This window comes from Parasteatoda tepidariorum, chromosome 8 (assembly GCF_982258835.1).
Source record: "Parasteatoda tepidariorum strain Cologne lab strain chromosome 8, Ptep-v5.0, whole genome shotgun sequence".
In the NCBI taxonomy this organism is placed as follows: domain Eukaryota; kingdom Metazoa; phylum Arthropoda; class Arachnida; order Araneae; family Theridiidae; genus Parasteatoda; species Parasteatoda tepidariorum.
The window spans coordinates 104628474-104647909 of NC_141762.1; the positions used below are offsets into that span (position 1 = coordinate 104628474).

A 19436-nucleotide genomic window follows, 5' to 3' on the forward strand; every position below is an offset into this window, starting at 1 on the left:
TTGGAACACTTAATTTTTTTTTATTGTATTATTCTTCCGTTTACTTGCAGTGTTTTGTTTTTTGCCCTATCACTGTGTTTCTTTTCCATTGTTTCATTAAGTTTAATTTCTTTTTTTCGGTATGTTTGTTTTCCGGTTTTTCATTATATTTGTTTTCCTTTTTTTTTCATTATGATTGTTTTCCCTTTCTTCATTATGTTCTGTTATATTCCTTTGTTTTATTTATTTTCATGTTGTTTTATTTTCAGTTTTTTCATTACGTATGTTTTCTGTTTGTTCCAGAAACTTTATTTTTTGTTTTTTTTTCTCTCGTTTGTTTTGGGTGCTTTGTTTTTAGTCTTTTCCCTATTTTCCACATTTTCATTACATTTCGTTTCATATGTTTATCATGCATTGTTTTTTTTATATTCATTCATGTTTTTTCCCCTTTTGTTTACAGTGTTTTTTACCTTTTTCCATTATGTTTTATCCCGTTTTATCTTTGTTTCTTTCTACATTTAGCAGTATTCTTTTTCGCTTTTTCATTGAGTTTGTTTTGTTTTCGATTTTTTTTTATTATTTTGTTTTTTCTTTTATTCTTGGAGGTGCTTTTTTTCATGTTTTCATTGATCTTGTCTTTTTTTTTTGTATGAAGTGTTTTGTATATTGCCTTTTCATCGTTTTTGTTTTCTCGTTATTCATGGCGCTTTATTTTCGTTCGTTCAAGATGCTTTGTTTTCCATTTTTTCATTATGTTAGTTTTCGGTTTGTTTTTGATGATTTGTTTGTTTTATCTTTTAATGGTATTTGTTTTCCGTTTCTCTATTGTTTTACTTTCATATGCTCACGGTGCTCTGTTTCTCTTTTTTTTTTACCTTTTTTATCCATTTGTTCTGGGTGCTTTTTTTTCTAGTGATTGTCTTAAAATTATATTAGTTTTGTTTTTTGCTTTTATTATCTGTTTTTTCATTTTTTTTTCTTAGGTTTTCCGTTTTTTTATCTATTTGCTCAATCTGCTTTGCTTTTTGTCTTTTCATTTGCCTTTAGTGTTTCTTTTTTCGCTTTTTCATTTGATAGCATCGGCTTTTTCTTTTTTCCCTTTGTTAATGGTGGTTTTTTTAATATTTTCATTGAGCTTGTCTTGCAATGTTTAATTTTTTGTCCCCATTTTTACTATGGTGTTTTTCTTTTCATTTTCTTCCTATCATTTGTTTTTGTGCATGCTTCTTGCGCTTTATTTTCATTTTAAAACATTTAATTATTCCAAGTTTGCTTTCGATCTCTTGCAAAATTAATGATATTTAACAAGCTATGCTGTTTTTAATACAACATGTTTCAGATTTTTAGGATTATTTTGCATAGAACTATGATATATAAGGACCCTTTTGGATGATTCAAACATTGTTAATTGTTATTTGGAGGCGGATCGATGAAACATTGTTGGAAATTTGAAGACTTTTGCCGTAAGTAAAGCATATGTTTTTCGTCTTTATTTTTCTTTTTTTTTATTTCTTTTTTTTCTTCTTTTTTTTATTATGAAACTGCAGATTATATATTTATATAACACAATAAATAAATATGAAATGGACAGAAAGAAGTAAGAGAAAAACGGGGAAAATTAGGAAAATAAATAAATTTTATTTAAAAGAATATGGAGTAATGTTTATTTATCCAAAAAGCAAATAGACAAACTCTTTCAAAATTTGATTTTAAAAAACAATAGATGGCCCCACTTAAGTAATTAAATTCTATATATGACGGGTTGAGATTTCGTCCGTTATTTCTCGCTCCCGTAATATTGACGGGCTGGAAACTAATTCATTTTCTTTCTTTTTTTTTGTCCGGAAAAAATTTTTATTTCTGCTCAAGATAAAATTTATTTTTTAACCCCTTCTTTCTCGCTCCCTTGAAAATGACAGGTTGAGATTTCGTTCGTTATTTCTCGCTCCCGTGATGTTGACGAGCTAGAAACTAATTCTTTTTTTTTTTTTTTTGCCCGGAAAACATTTTATTTCTCATTTTACACACCAGATAGCAGTACCAGGATATTTTTAAAACACATATTTTTAAAATTTTCCTTGCTTGCTGGAAAACCAACATTTAACACTGAATGTTGGCTTTTTCTAAAAATTAAATTTTTTAAAATTTCAAGCTAAAAACAAATCAAAAATTAAAAATGAATTTATATCGACACTTTTATGACCGTTTTCTTGAAAATTAACCGATTATTAAGGGGTTAGAATCATTTAGTTAATTTTGTGTTATTTGAAATAAAATTAACTAAAAACTTGCTTGTTAATTTATATAATTTTTACCATGTGCAAATCCATTTCGAGCAAATCCGAGGCTAAAAATATGTGCAAAACAGGCAATGCATGTTTCTTTCTGTCTTTTTTTTTCTTAAATAAAAGTTAATTTTCTAGAATTATTTTAAAATTGTATAATTAAATATAAACCTTAATAAACTTCTTTAAACTATCCAGCATAATATTACCTTGCGCACATCCATTTTCAGGCCAATCCTTGGTAACTAACAAATCAAACGCGCTTCAGTACTGCAGTAAGAACGCACTATAAAACAAAACTCCTCTATTTACTCTTTTACCTCGATTTGCGCTTCTGTTTTCTTATTTTGTAATCTGACAATATTATTACGAATTTATTTTAAATCATTCAGGAAAATTTTCCATTCATGTAAGTTGAATTTGCTGCTCGCTTTATAGATCTCATCTTATGTTTTGTTTTGTTTTTTCTTGAAATTTTATTTTCTGTTTGTAACTTGATATTTATTACTTAATGTGCTATTTTGTTTTAAAAAACTTTTAGTGTTCCTCACACTATTGTATTGATATATTTTTCGTTGGTTATATTGATACTATATTAGAAGGCACTCCTTTTTGCGTATATAGCAGTGTGAGCTGAGAAAGAGATTATACCTTCTTTTTTTTCTCCCCCCCCCCGATATTGTATGGAATTCTTTTTTAAATAATTTTCCTTCCTTTTTACATTATTCAGTAATTTTTTCCACGTTTTCTCTACACATTAAACTACAACAGAAAGTGTTGAAAAGTTAGAACAAAGTTTTTTTTTCTTTTGAAGGGCTATTTTGTTTTCCAAGGAAACGCGGTTCCGAAGAATATTAAACAGATTAAAATATAAATCATGTGATCGCAATGTAATACCAAAGTCAACAAGTCAGCAAATAAGGTTAAATATTTTAAATTCATACTTTTTAATTATTTTAAATTGGTCCTTCGCTGAAATGTTTTGCTCCCTTTTTTATAGATAATAGTAGTAAAAATAAAAATCGTTCAGAAACCATTAAAACATTACTAAAGTTAATGAAATTTAACAAAACAAGTAATACAATATAAACATGTTAACCACAATCTTTTCCAGCATTAAAAATGTTGACTCTGTTTTTTACTATAATGATTTAACTCTCTCGGAGGTGATTGTATTCCTAGTTTTTCGTATCCATCCCTTCAGGTTTAGAAACTAGGAGCAGGGCATGTGATTTTTTTCGCCGAATTCCGCGTATTTCAAGAATATTGATTCACGGATTTCCGCGCATCAAAACTTATAAATCCGACGAGATTCTCAACACAATCTAAAATTTAAAATAACAATTAAGTTCTTCCATCTAAAATTCAAATTTTGAATCTCGTTAACAAGACGTTTTCATACGCGTGAATCTTCCGCAATTTTGATTTTATTTTTTTGGTCGGATTTTTATTGTTTTTAATATTTACAAATACGCTGGAATCCGCAAAAATCGCGATTCATATTTTCGCGATTTTAATATCTGACTTCGATGTTCATATTTACCTGATTTGAAAGTTAGACATTGTGAATCATATTCACTCGATTTAAAAATCGTACATCGTGATTCGTGTTCTCTTGATTTTAAAATCCAATACCTCAATTTGTATTTACAAGTTTTTGAAATAAATATCACGATTCCTATTCACGCGAGTTTACAACCATGTATTACTATTCGTATTTACCGGATCTAAAAATTATGCATCGAGATTCCTACTTAAGCTAATCCAATATCGCAATTTGTGTTTTCGAGTTCTTAAAGTCCAATATGGCGATTCATATATGTAATTTAATTATGCAGGGTGTTTATAAAGTCCCGGACCCATTTTGATGTTTAATAACTCATAAAATAATAAAGATAGATTAAAATTAATAACATAAATGGTTAGATAGACTCAAAAAGTTTCATGACTCTTGTCAATGAACTTCCACGTGTGCCCCCTTCATCGCAGGGAGAATATCAAGTCGATAAGCCTCCCTTTAAGTTAGTAAGTAACAACGCACTAATTTGCTCTAATTTTAACTTTTTCTGAAGTAATCTAATTTAAATAAATAATATAACTTTTAAACGAAAAAATAGATATTTCAATTAATTTTATAAAATATTTTTTTAAGGACTCTTTGCTGTTTTTTTTCTTCTGAAATGGCTAAAATTTTTGAACTCTGACGAACATAAAAGCAATTTGTGTCCAAAATTTTTCTGGCTTCGAACTTTTTCTCCTATTATTTAAAATGTTATTTTCAAAAGTTATGATTTTTTCTTTTACCTTTAAAAAAGACTTTACATTATTATGTGATTTAAATGACATACGTAAGCAGGGCCTGATTATCGCCTAGACCCAATAGGCATGGGCCTAGGGACCGCAATTTCTGAGAGGCCTCAAAAGTTAGTAAAAAATCTGATGTAAGGTGGGATAGCTTTGTGTTACCTTAGGTACTAAATGAAAAATAATTGCAGCTTACAATAAAAGAATACTTCAGCTAACTTTTAGCAAAAATCATTGATTTCAATTGTTAGTGGTCACCAAACTAATTTTATTTTGCCACAACATTGTTTTGTTGTTTTATATTTTCCTTTAATTTATAGATACGTAAACTTCATCTTAGAAAAATAATCTTCAATTGTCTGCTTTCAAAATTTCTTAGAATGTTTATCTTGAATCACGCAGTTTAATAGATTCTTTTCTATTGTTCGAACTAATTGCTCAAAATATTATGTAAACGTCAGTAATTTAATTTCAAAATAATTTTTAAGGGGCCCGGAGAATTTGGTTGGCCTTGGGGCCTGAATTTGTCCTGATCAGTCCCTGTACGTAAGTATTGCTCTCATCCTGCCTGCCCCCTTGTCAACCACTATAAGCAAATTAAAAAACCTCATCCACTTTATGTTCTTAAATAATGCTTGAACGGCCCATATTATCGTGTTGCATAAATATTTATATAATTTTAATCAATATGTGGTATTTTTTCAGCTTTCGAAATCTTAAGGAAACATGAATCCAACCAAGAGATGACATCATAGTTTTTTTTAAAGGTAAGTCATATTAACACTCAAAGGATTTAATAATCTTCGTATTCATATATAGCATCTATATCATTTATATAAATTATCAGGAAAATAATAATGATACATAATACAAAGAAAGAAATATAGCACTTCCAATACTTAAATGAAAATGCATTCAAGAATTAGCCTAAATATTATATTTGTCAAAAACGTCAACAATAAAAAAAATCGTTTTCGTTCAGAATTTCTTGACACCTTCTAGTTAGATTTAAAAAAATTATTTCTTAAAGAAAAGTTTCTTATTAGGAGGGAAAAATTTGCTATAGAAATAAATTGAAATGATTAATTTTTCTTCTGTGCGCGTTCAAATCTTGACGTATACTGGCGAAAAATGGTTTGAAACGTTTTTAATGAATTATAGGTAACAATTATGACTATCACGTCCTGATAGTGAACAACAGTGTTTTCTAATAATGCAAATAAAACGGTGTCTTGGGATATTCATCCACTTTTAGATGCACCTGGATAAAAGTTTTTATAGATTTTTTTCCGCACATGCGCTGTATAAAGCAACTACTTCAATTACTCTTATCTGGCGCAGTTTTTATAATTAATTTTTTAATTTTAAAGCAATAATTTCGTTATCAGTTTAAAATTGATTCAAACACTTTGTTTAATTTTTTAAAATATTTAATATATAGCAAAAGTGGCACTAGACCTAGTATATATTTCGGACATTTACCAAAGGTCTGGTCATACTAGGTCTGGTTAAGTGCCATTGCCCGGTATATACTACACTGATGTTTTTTTAAGGTCAAGTGCCATTGGCTGGTATACCCTACACTGATGTTTCCTTAAGGTTCAGTGCCACTGCCCGGTATACATTTGCCCAGGATAACTTACACTGAAGTTTTTATAAGGTCAAATGCCACTGCCCGGTATACCCTACACTGATGTTTTTTTAAGGTCAAGTGCCACTCACTACCCGGTATACCCTACACTGATGTTTGTTCTAATCTATCGTCAGTAAGTATGAAAATGAAGAATAAATGTAATTATATCCAAGCGTAAATTAATATCAAATCAAGCGTAAATTAACATCATTAAATATTTCGGACGTTCACCAAAGCGACTAATTTGATCGTCAACATTCACCGGTGAAAGTCAACAACCTCCGATTTCGGTCATTTACTGTAACATGCACATAGTTTACATAATAACCTCATCAGGACTTTCATACTCTGCCTAAATAGCATTTCAAAAAATTGGTTTTGTTGGTGATGATCTCGTAACGCGATAAAGAATCACGCATAGTACATGTATTAACCTCGAAGGAAAAGTGGATGAATACCCCAAGGAAAGGACCCTTTGTTTAAAAAAAAGTCTCAAAGTATAAAAAATTAAATTGGTTGAAGCGTAGGTAACATTTGTTCATTCTGCTATGGTCCTAAAATGCTGTTAAAATAAAATTATATATCATTAAATAAACACTATAATTTTCTGTGCATAAACAGCGTCAAATATAAAGTAAAGCGTGAAACATAAAGTAAAGTAAAGAAAAAGGCAATATATAAAAAAGTAAAATATGAAAAATAAAATGCGAAGCACAAAGTATAACACAAAGCCAAAAGTATATAGTGAAATGTATAGAAACAATGTAAAGAATAAAAAAAGCTCAAAATGTCAGGCAAAGTTTAAAGTATTGAGTGAGGCGTATAACATTTTAAAAAATAGAGTATAAAGTAAGGATTAAAGTGAAAAAGGGAAATTAATACAGTTTGTTGTACAGTGTGAAGTAAACTAAAGCGTTAGGTAAAGCAGAATGTAAATGTTAAATTATGAAGTGAGGCGTATAAAATTTAAAAAAAGATAGAAAATAAAGTAAAGATTAAAGTAAAAAATGGAAATTAATACAGTTTGTTGTACAGTGTGAAGTAAACTAAAGCGTCAGGCAAAGCATAAGGTAAATGTTAAATTATAAAGTGAGGCGTATAAAATTTAAAAAATAGAGTATAAAGTAAAGATTAAAGTAAAAACGGGAAATTAAAAAAGATTGTTGTACAGTGTGAAATAAACTAAAGCGTTAGGTAAAGCATAAGGTAAATGTTACATTATAAAGTGAGGCGTATAAAATTAAAAAAAATAGAGTATAAAGTCAAGATTAAAGTAAAAATGGGAAATTAATACAATTTGTTGTACAGCGTGACGTAAACTAAAGCGCTAGGTAGAGCATAAGGTAAATGTTAAATTATAAAGTGAGGCGTATAAAATTAAAAAAATAGAGTATAAAGTAAAGATTAAAGTAAAAAAGGGAAATTAATACAGTCTGTTGTACAGTGTGAAGTAAACTAAAGCGTTAGTAAAAGCATAAGGTGAATGTTAAATTATAAAGTGAGGCGTATAAAATTAAAAAAAATAGAGTATAAAGTAAGGATTAAAGTAAAAAAGGGAAATTAATACAGCTTGTGGTACAGTGTGAAGCAAACTACAGCGAGATGCATAAGGTAAATGTTAAATTATAAAGTGAGGCGCATAAAATTTAAAAAAAATAGAGTATAAAGTCAAGATTAAAGTAAAAATGGGAAATTAATACAGTTTGATGTACAGTGTGAAGTAAACCAAAGCGTTAGGAAAAGCATAAGGTAAATGTTAAATTGTAAAGTGAGGCGTATAAAATTAATAAAAATAGAGTATGAAGTAAAGATTAAAGTAAAAATGGGAAATTAATACAGTTTGTTGTACAGTGTGAAGTAAACTAAAGCGTTAGGTAGAGCATAAGGTAAATATTAAATTATAAAGTGAGGCGTATAAAATTAAAAAAAATAGATTATAAAGTAAAGATTAAAGTAAAAAAGGGAAATTAATGCAGTTTGTTGTACAGTGTGAAGGAAACTAAGGCGTTAGGTAAAGCATAAGGTAAATGTTAAATTATAAAGTGAGGCGTATAAAATAAAAAAATAGAGTATAAAGTCAAGATTAAAGTAAAAATGGGAAATTAATACAGTATGTTGTACAGTGTGAAGTAAACTAAAGCGTTAGGTAGAGCATAAGGTAAATGTTAAATTATAAAGTGAGGCATATAAAATTAAAAAAAATAGAGTATAAAGTAAGATTAAAGTAAAAAAGGGAAATTAATACAGTCTGTTGTACAGTGTGAAGTAAACTAAAGCGTTAGGAAAAGCATAAGGTAAATGTTAAATTATAAAGTGAGGCATATAAAATTAAAAAAATAGAGTATAAAGTAAAGATTAAAGTAAAAAAGGGAAATTAATACAGTCTGTTGTACAGTGTGAAGTAAACTAAAGCGTTAGTAAAAGCATAAGGTGAATGTTAAATTATAAAGTGAGGCGTATAATATTAAAAAAAATAGAGTATAAAGTACGGATTAAAGTAAAAAAGGGAAATTAATACAGTTTGTGGTACAGTGTGAATTAAACTAAAGCGAGATGCATAAGGTAAATGTTAAATTATAAAGTGAGGCGCATAAAATTTAAAAAAAATAGAGTATAAAGTCAAGATTAAAGTAAAAATGGGAAATTAATACAGTTTGTTGTACAGGGTGAAGTAAACTAAAGCGTTAGGTAGAGCATAAGGTAAATGTTAAATTATAAAGTGAGGCGTATAAAATTAAAAAAAATAGAGTATAAAGTAAAGATTAAAGTAAAAAAGGGAAATTAATACAGTTTGATGTACAGTGTGAAGTAAACCAAAGCGTTAGGAAAAGCATAAGGTAAATGTTAAATTGTAAAGTGAGGCGTATAAAATTAATAAAAATAGAGTATGAAGTAAAGATTAAAGTAAAAATGGGAAATTAATACAGTTTGTTGTACAGGGTGAAGTAAACTAAAGCGTAAGGTAGAGCATAAGGTAAATGTTAAATTATAAAGTGAGGCGTATAAAATTTAAAAAATAGAGTATAAACTAAAGATCAAAGTAAAAACGGGAAATTAATAAAGATTGTTGTACAGTGTGAAGTAAACTAAAGCGAGATGCATAATTTAAATTATAAAGTGAGGCGTATAAAATTTTAAAAAAAAGTATAAAGTCAAGATTAAAGTAAAAATGGGAAATTGATACAGTTTGTTGTACAGTGTGAAGTAAACTAAAGCGTTAGATAAGGCATAAGATAAATGTTAAAGTATAAAGTGAGGCGTAAAAAATTAAGAAAAATAGAGTATAAAGTAAAGATTAAAAAAAAGGGAAATTAATACAGTTTGTTGTGCAGTGTGAAGTAAACTAAAGCTTTAGGTAAAGCATAAGGTAAATGTTAAATTATAAAGTGAGGCTTATAAAATTAAAAAAAATAGAGTATAAAGTAAAGATTTAAAAAAGGGGAAATTAATACAGTTTATTGTACAGTGTGAAGTAAACTAAACCGTTAGGCAAAGCATAAGTTAAATTTTAAATTATAAAGTGAGGCGTATAAAATTAAAAAAATAGAGTATAAAGTAAATATTAAAGTAAAAAAGGGAAATTAATACAGTTTGATGTACAGTGTGAAGTAAACCAAAGCGTTAGGAAAAGAATAAGGTAAATGTTAAATTATAAAGTGAGGCGTATAAAATTAAAAAAAAATAGAGTATAAAGTAAAGATTAAAGTAAAAAAGGGAAATTAATACAGTTTGTTGTACAGTGTGAAGTTAACTAAAGCGTTAGGTGAAGCATAAGGTAAATGTTAAATTATAAAGTGAGGCGTATAAAATTAAAAAAATAGAGTATAAAGTAAATATTAAAGTAAAAAAGGGAAATTAATACAGTTTGTTGTACAGTGTGAAGTAAACTAAAGCGAGAGGCATAATTTAAATTATAAAGTGAGGCGTATAAAATTTTAAAAAAAGTATAAAGTAAAGATTAAAGTAAAAAAGGGAAATTAATACAGTTCGTTGTACAGTGTGAAGTAAACTAAAGCGAGATGCATAAAGTGAATGTTAAATTATAAAGTGAGGCGTATAAAATTAAAAAAATAGAGTATAAAGTAAAGATTAAAGTAAAAAAGGGAAATTAATACAGTCTGTTGTACAGTGTGAAGTAAACTAAAGCGTTAGTAAAAGCATAAGGTGAATGTTAAATTATAAAGTGAGGCGTATAAAATTTTAAAAAAAAGTATAAAGTAAAGATTAAAGTAAAAAAGGGAAATTAATACAGTTTGTTGTACAGTGTGAAGTAAAATAAAGCGAGATGCATAAGGTAAATGTTAAATCATAAAGTGAGGCGTATAAAGTAAAGATTAAAGTAAAAAAGGGAAATTAATACAGTTTGTTGTAAAGTGTGAAGTAAACTAAAGCGTTATGTAAAGCATAAGGTAAATGTTAAATTATAAAGTGAGGCGTATAAAATTAAAAAAAATAGAGTATAAAGTCAAGATTAAAGTAAAAATGGGAAATTAATACAGTTTGTTGTGCAGTGTGAAGTAAACTAAAGCTTTAGGTAAAGCATAAGGTAAATGTTAAATTATAAAGTGAGGCGTATAAAATTAAAAAAAATAGGGTATAAAATAAGGATTAAAGTAAAAAAGGGAAATTAATACAGTTTGTTGTACAGTGTGAAGTAAACTAAAGCGTCAGGCAAAGCATAAGGTAAATGTTAAATTATAAAGTGAGGCGTATAAAATTTAAAAAATAGAGTATAAACTAAAGATTAAAGTAAAAACGGGAAATTAATAAAGATTGTTGTACAGTGTGAAATAAACTAAAGCGTTAGGTAAAGCATAAGGTAAATGTTACATTATAAAGTGAGGCGTATAAAATTAAAAAAAAATAGAGTATAAAGTCAAGATTAAAGTAAAAATGGGAAATTAATACAATATGATGTACAGGGTGACGTAAACTAAAGCGCTAGGTAGAGCAGAAGGTAAATGTTAAATTATAAAGTGAGGCGTATAAAATTAAAAAAATAGAGTAAAGTAAATATTAAAGTAAAAAAGGGAAATTAATACAGTTTGTTGTACAGTGTGAAGTAAACTAAAGCGAGATGCATAATTTAAATTATAAAGTGAGGCGTATAAAATTTTAAAAAAAAGTATAAAGTCAAGATTAAAGTAAAAAAGGGAAATTAATACAGTTTGATGTACAGTGTGAAGTAAACCAAAGCGTTAGGAAAAGCATAAGGTAAATGTTAAATTGTAAAGTGAGGCGTATAAAATTAATAAAAATAGAGTATGAAGTAAAGATTAAAGTTAAAATGGGAAATAAATACAGTTTGTTGTACAGTGTGAAGTTAACTAAAGCGTTAGGTAAAGCATAAGGTAAATGTTAAATTATAAAGTGAGGCGTATAAAATTAAAAAAATAGAGTATAAAGTAAATATTAAAGTAAAAAAGGGAAATTAATACAGTTTGTTGTACAGTGTGAAGTAAACTAAAGCGAGATGCATAAGGTAAATGTTAAATCATAAAGTGAGGCGTATAAAGTAAAGATTAAAGTAAAAAAGGGAAATTAATACAGTTTGTTGTACAGTGTGAAGTAAACTAAAGCGTTATGTAAAGCATAAGGTAAATGTTAAATTATAAAGAGAGGCGTATAAAATTAAAAAAAATAGAGTATAAAGTAAATATTAAAGTAAAAAAGGGAAATTAATACAGTTTGTTGTACAGTGTGAAGTAAACTAAAGCGATATGCATAATTTAAATTTTAAATTATAAAGTGAGGCGTATAAAATTTTAAAAAAAAGTATAAAGTAAAGATTAAAGTAAAAAAGGGAAATTAATACAGTTTGTTGTACAGTGTGAAGTTAACTAAAGCTTTAGGTAACGCATAAGGTAAATGTTAAATTATAAAGTGAGGCGTATAAAATTAAAAAAAATAGAGTATAAAGTAAATATTAAAGTAAAAAAGGGAAATTAATACAGTTTGTTGTACAGTGTGAAGTAAACTAAAGCGAGATGCATAAGGTAAATGTTAAATCATAAAGTGAGGCGTATAAAGTAAAGATTAAAGTAAAAAAGGGAAATTAATGCAGTTTGTTGTACAGTGTGAAGTAAACTAAAGCGTTATTTAAAGCATAAGGTAAATATTAAATTATAAAGTGAGGCGTATAAAATTACAAAAAATAGAGTATAAAGTAAAGATTAAAGTAAAAAAGGGAAATTAATATAGTTTGTTGTACAATGTGAAGTAAACTAAAGCGTTAGGTAAAGCGTAAGGTAAATGTTAAATTATAAAGTGAGGCGTATAAAATTAAAAAAAATAGAGTATAAAGTAAAGATTGAAGTAAAAATGGGAAATTAATACAGTTTGTTGTACAGGGTGAAGTAAACTAAAGCGTTAGGTAGAGCATAACGTAAATGTTAAATTATAAAGTGAGGCGAATAAAATTAAAAAAAATAGAGTATAAAGTAAATATTAAAGTAAAAAAGGGAAATTAATACAGTTTGTTGTACAGTGTGAAGTAAACTAAAGCGAGATGCATAAGGTAAATGTTAAATCATAAAGTGAGGCGTATAAAGTAAAGATTAAAGTAAAAAAGGGAAATTAATACAGTTTGTTGTACAGTGTGAAGTAAACTAAAGCGTTATTTAAAGCATTAGGTAAATGTTAAATTATAAAGTGAGGCGTATAAAATTAAAAAAAATAGAGTATAAAGTAAAGATTAAAGTAAAAAAGGGAAATTAATACAGTTTGTTGTACAGTGTGAAGTAAACTAAAGCGAGATGCATAAGGTAAATGTTAAATCTTAAAGTGAGGCGTATAAAATTTAAAAAAAAAGTATAAAGTCAAGATTAAAGTAAAAATGGGAAATTAATACAGTTTGTTGTACAGTGTGAAGTAAACTAAAGCGTTAGGTAGAGCATAAGGTAAATATTAAATAATAAAGTGAGGCGTATAAAATTACAGAAAATAGAGTATAAAGTAAAGATTAAAGTAAAAAAGGGAAATTAATATAGTTTGTTGTACAATGTGAAGTAAACTAAAGCGTTAGGTAAAGCGTAAGGTAAATGTTAAATTATAAAGTGAGGCGTATAAAATAAAAAAAAATAGAGTATAAAGTAAAGATTAAAGTAAAAAAGGGAAATTAATACAGTTTGTTGTACAGTGTGAAGGAAACTAAGGCGTTAGGTGAAGCATAAGGTAAATGTTAAATTATAAAGTGAGGCGTATAAAATTTAAAAAAATAGAGTATAAAGTAAAGATTAAAGTAAAAAAGGGAAATTAATACAGTTTGTTGTACAGTGTGAAGTAAACTAAAGCGAGATGCATAAGGTAAATGTTAAATCATAAAGTGAGGCGTATAAAATTTTAAAAAAAAGTATAAAGTAAAGATTAAAGTAAAAAAGGGAAATTAATATAGTTTGTTGTACAATGTGAAGTAAACTAAAGCGTTAGGTAAAGCATAAGGTAAATGTTAAATTATAAAGTGAGGCGGATAAAATTTAAAAAAATAGAGTATAAAGTAAAGATTGAAGTAAAAATGGGAAATTAATACAGTTTGTTGTACAGGGTGAAGTAAACTAAAGCGTTAGGTAGAGCATAAGGTAAATGTTAAATTATAAAGTGAGGCGTATAAATTAAAGATTAAAGTAAAAAAGGGAAATTAATGCAGTTTGTTGTACAGTGTGAAGTAAACTAAAGCGTTATTTAAAGCATAAGGTAAATATTAAATTATAAAGTGAGGCGTATAAAATTACAAAAAATAGAGTATAAAGTAAAGATTAAAGTAAAAAAGGGAAATTAATATAGTTTGTTGTACAATGTGAAGTAAACTAAAGCGTTAGGTAAAGCGTAAGGTAAATGTTAAATTATAAAGTGAGGCGTATAAAATTAAAAAAAATAGAGTATAAAGTAAAGATTGAAGTAAAAATGGGAAATTAATACAGTTTGTTGTACAGGGTGAAGTAAACTAAAGCGTTAGGTAGAGCATAAGGTAAATGTTAAATTATAAAGTGAGGCGAATAAAATTAAAAAAAATAGAGTATAAAGTAAATATTAAAGTAAAAAAGGGAAATTAATACAGTTTGTTGTACAGTGTGAAGTAAACTAAAGCGAGATGCATAAGGTAAATGTTAAATCATAAAGTGAGGCGTATAAAGTAAAGATTAAAGTAAAAAAGGGAAATTAATACAGTTTGTTGTACAGTGTGAAGTAAACTAAAGCGTTATTTAAAGCATTAGGTAAATGTTAAATTATAAAGTGAGGCGTATAAAATTAAAAAAAATAGAGTATAAAGTAAAGATTAAAGTAAAAAAGGGAAATTAATACAGTTTGTTGTACAGTGTGAAGTAAACTAAAGCGAGATGCATAAGGTAAATGTTAAATCTTAAAGTGAGGCGTATAAAATTTAAAAAAAAAGTATAAAGTCAAGATTAAAGTAAAAATGGGAAATTAATACAGTTTGTTGTACAGTGTGAAGTAAACTAAAGCGTTAGGTAGAGCATAAGGTAAATATTAAATTATAAAGTGAGGCGTATAAAATTACAAAAAATAGAGTATAAAGTAAAGATTAAAGTAAAAAAGGGAAATTAATATAGTTTGTTGTACAATGTGAAGTAAACTAAAGCGTTAGGTAAAGCGTAAGGTAAATGTTAAATTATAAAGTGAGGCGTATAAAATTAAAAAAAATAGAGTATAAAGTAAAGATTAAAGTAAAAAAGGGAAATTAATACAGTTTGTTGTACAGTGTGAAGGAAACTAAGGCGTTAGGTGAAGCATAAGGTAAATGTTAAATTATAAAGTGAGGCGTATAAAATTTAAAAAAATAGAGTATAAAGTAAAGATTAAAGTAAAAAAGGGAAATTAATACAGTTTGTTGTACAGTGTGAAGTAAACTAAAGCGAGATGCATAAGGTAAATGTTAAATCATAAAGTGAGGCGTATAAAATTTTAAAAAAAAGTATAAAGTAAAGATTAAAGTAAAAAAGGGAAATTAATATAGTTTGTTGTACAATGTGAAGTAAACTAAAGCGTTAGGTAAAGCATAAGGTAAATGTTAAATTATAAAGTGAGGCGGATAAAATTTAAAAAAATAGAGTATAAAGTAAAGATTGAAGTAAAAATGGGAAATTAATACAGTTTGTTGTACAGGGTGAAGTAAACTAAAGCGTTAGGTAGAGCATAAGGTAAATGTTAAATTATAAAGTGAGGCGTATAAATTAAAAAAATAGAGTATAAAGTAAATATTAAAGTAAAAAAGGGAAATTAATACAGTTTGTTGTACAGTGTGAAGTAAACTAAAGCGAGATGCATAATTTAAATTTTAAATTATAAAGTAAGGCGTACAAAATTTTAAAAAAAAGTATAAAGTAAAGATTAAAGTAAAAAAGGGAAATTAATATAGTTTGTTGTACAATGTGAAGTAAACTAAAGCGTTAGGTAGAGCATAAGATAAATGTTAAATTATAAAGTGAGGCGTATAAAATTAAAAAAAATAGAGTATAAAGTAAAGATTAAAGTAAAAAAGGGAAATTAATACAGTTTGTTGTACAGGGTGAAGTAAACTAAAGCGTTAGGTAGAGCATAAGGTAAATGTTAAATTATAAAGTGAGGCGTATAAAATTTTAAAAAAAAGTATAAAGTAAAGATTAAAGTAAAAAAGGGAAATTAATATAGTTTGTTGTACAATGTGAAGTAAACTAAAGCGTTAGGTAAAGCATAAGGTAAATGTTAAATTATAAAGTGAGGCGGATAAAATTTAAAAAAATAGAGTATAAAGTAAAGATTGAAGTAAAAATGGGAAATTAATACAGTTTGTTGTACAGGGTGAAGTAAACTAAAGCGTTAGGTAGAGCATAAGGTAAATTTTAAATTATAAAGTAAGGCGTACAAAATTTTAAAAAAAAGTATAAAGTAAAGATTAAAGTAAAAAAGGGAAATTAATACAGTTTGTTGTACAGTGTGAAGTAAACTAAAGCGAGATGCATAAGGTAAATGTTAAATCATAAAGTGAGGCGTATAAAATTTAAAAAAAAAAGTATAAAGTAAAGATTAAAGTAAAAAAGGGAAATTAATACAGTTTGTTGTACAGTGTGAAGGAAACTAAGGCGTTAGGTGAAGCATAAGGTAAATGTTAAATTATAAAGTGAGGCGTATAAAATTTAAAAAAATAGAGTATAAAGTAAAGATTAAAGTAAAAAAGGGAAATTAATACAGTTTGTTGTACAGTGTGAAGTAAACTAAAGCGAGATGCATAAGGTAAATGTTAAATCATAAAGTGAGGCGTATAAAATTTTAAAAAAAAGTATAAAGTAAAGATTAAAGTAAAAAAGGGAAATTAATATAGTTTGTTGTACAATGTGAAGTAAACTAAAGCGTTAGGTAAAGCATAAGGTAAATGTTAAATTATAAAGTGAGGCGGATAAAATTTAAAAAAATAGAGTATAAAGTAAAGATTGAAGTAAAAATGGGAAATTAATACAGTTTGTTGTACAGGGTGAAGTAAACTAAAGCGTTAGGTAGAGCATAAGGTAAATGTTAAATTATAAAGTGAGGCGTATAAATTAAAAAAATAGAGTATAAAGTAAATATTAAAGTAAAAAAGGGAAATTAATACAGTTTGTTGTACAGTGTGAAGTAAACTAAAGCGAGATGCATAATTTAAATTTTAAATTATAAAGTAAGGCGTACAAAATTTTAAAAAAAAGTATAAAGTAAAGATTAAAGTAAAAAAGGGAAATTAATATAGTTTGTTGTACAATGTGAAGTAAACTAAAGCGTTAGGTAGAGCATAAGATAAATGTTAAATTATAAAGTGAGGCGTATAAAATTAAAAAAAATAGAGTATAAAGTAAAGATTAAAGTAAAAAAGGGAAATTAATACAGTTTGATATACAGTGTGAAGTAAACCAAAGCGTTAGGAAAAGCATAAGGTAAATGTTAAATTGTAAAGTGAGGCGTATAAAATTAATAAAAATAGAGTATGAAGTAAAGATTAAAGTAAAAATGGGAAATTAATACAGTATGTTGTACAGTGTGAAGTTAACTAAAGCGTTAGGTAAAGCATAAGAAAAATGTTAAATAATAAAGTGAGGCGTATAAAATTAAAAAAATAGAGTATAAAGTAAATATTAAAGTAAAAAAGGGAAATTAATACAGTTTGTTGTACAGTGTGAAGTAAACTAAAGCGTTATGTAAAGCATAAGGTAAATGTTAAATTATAAAGAGAGGCGTATAAAATTAAAAAAAAATAGAGTATAAGGTAAATATTAAAGTAAAAAAGGGAAATTAATACAGTTTGTTGTACAGTGTGAAATAAACTAAAGCGAGATGCATAATTTAAATTTTAAATTATAAAGTGAGGCGTATAAAATTTTTAAAAAAAGTATAAAGTAAAGATTAAAGTAAAAAAGGGAAATTAATACAGTTTGTTGTACAGTGTGAAGGAAACTAAGGCGTTAGGTAAAGCATAAGGTAAATGTTAAATTATAAAGTGAGGCGTATAAAATTTAAAAAAATAGAGTATAAAGTAAAGATTAAAGTAAAAAAGGGAAATTAATACAGTTTGTTGTACAGTGTGAAGTAAACTAAAGCGAGATGCATAAGGTAAATGTTAAATCATAAAGTGAGGCGTATAAAATTTTTAAAAAAAGTATAAAGTAAAGATTAAAGTAAAAAAGGGAAATTAATATAGTTTGTTGTACAATGTGAAGTAAACTAAAGCGTTAGGTAAAGCATAAGGTAAATGTTAAATTATAAAGTGAGGCGTATAAAATTAAAAAAAATAGAGTATAAAGTAAAGATTAAAGTAAAAATGGGAAATTAATACAGTATGTTGTACAGTGTGAAGTTAACTAAAGCGTTAGGTAAAGCATAAGAAAAATGTTAAATAATAAAGTGAGGCGTATAAAATTAAAAAAATAGAGTATAAAGTAAATATTAAAGTAAAAAAGGGAAATTAATACAGTTTGTTGTACAGTGTGAAGTAAACTAAAGCGTTATGTAAAGCATAAGGTAAATGTTAAATTATAAAGAGAGGCGTATAAAATTAAAAAAAATAGAGTATAAGGTAAATATTAAAGTAAAAAAGGGAAATTAATACAGTTTGTTGTACAGTGTGAAGGAAACTAAGGCGTTAGGTAAAGCATAAGGTAAATGTTAAATTATAAAGTGAGGCGTATAAAATTAAAAAAAATAGAGTATAAAGTAAATATTAAAGTAAAAAAGGGAAATTAATACAGTTTGTTGTACAGTGTGAAGTAAACTAAAGCGATATGCATAATTTAAATTTTAAATTATAAAGTGAGGCGTATAAAATTTTAAAAAAAAGTATAAAGTAAAGATTAAAGTAAAAAAGGGAAATTAATACAGTTTGTTGTACAGTGTGAAGTTAACTAAAGCTTTAGGTAACGCATAAGGTAAATGTTAAATTATAAAGTGAGGCGTATAAAATTAAAAAAAATAGAGTATAAAGTAAATATTAAAGTAAAAAAGGGAAATTAATACAGTTTGTTGTACAGTGTGAAGTAAACTAAAGCGAGATGCATAAGGTAAATGTTAAATCATAAAGTGAGGCGTATAAAGTAAAGATTAAAGTAAAAAAGGGAAATTAATGCAGTTTGTTGTACAGTGTGAAGTAAACTAAAGCGTTATTTAAAGCATAAGGTAAATATTAAATTATAAAGTGAGGCGTATAAAATTACAAAAAATAGAGTATAAAGTAAAGATTAAAGTAAAAAAGGGAAATTAATATAGTTTGTTGTACAATGTGAAGTAAACTAAAGCGTTAGGTAAAGCGTAAGGTAAATGTTAAATTATAAAGTGAGGCGTATAAAATTAAAAAAAATAGAGTATAAAGTAAAGATTGAAGTAAAAATGGGAAATTAATACAGTTTGTTGTACAGGGTGAAGTAAACTAAAGCGTTAGGTAGAGCATAAGGTAAATGTTAAATTATAAAGTGAGGCGAATAAAATTAAAAAAAATAGAGTATAAAGTAAATATTAAAGTAAAAAAGGGAAATTAATACAGTTTGTTGTACAGTGTGAAGTAAACTAAAGCGAGATGCATAAGGTAAATGTTAAATCATAAAGTGAGGCGTATAAAGTAAAGATTAAAGTAAAAAAGGGAAATTAATACAGTTTGTTGTACAGTGTGAAGTAAACTAAAGCGTTATTTAAAGCATTAGGTAAATGTTAAATTATAAAGTGAGGCGTATAAAATTAAAAAAAATAGAGTATAAAGTAAAGATTAAAGTAAAAAAGGG

General features: G+C 26.7%; 1 long non-coding RNA gene across 1 annotated transcript in view; it reads left to right on the forward strand.

Annotated features, from left to right (window-relative positions):
• The first annotated feature begins 1061 nt into the window (after positions 1-1061).
• Positions 1062-19436, forward strand: part of LOC147806608 (uncharacterized) — a 174948-nt gene continuing 156573 nt past the window's right edge. The window contains exons 1-2 of the long non-coding RNA XR_015436013.1: positions 1062-1442; positions 5274-5335. This is a non-coding gene — a long non-coding RNA (uncharacterized LOC147806608). The remainder of the gene's footprint in view (positions 1443-5273; positions 5336-19436) is intronic.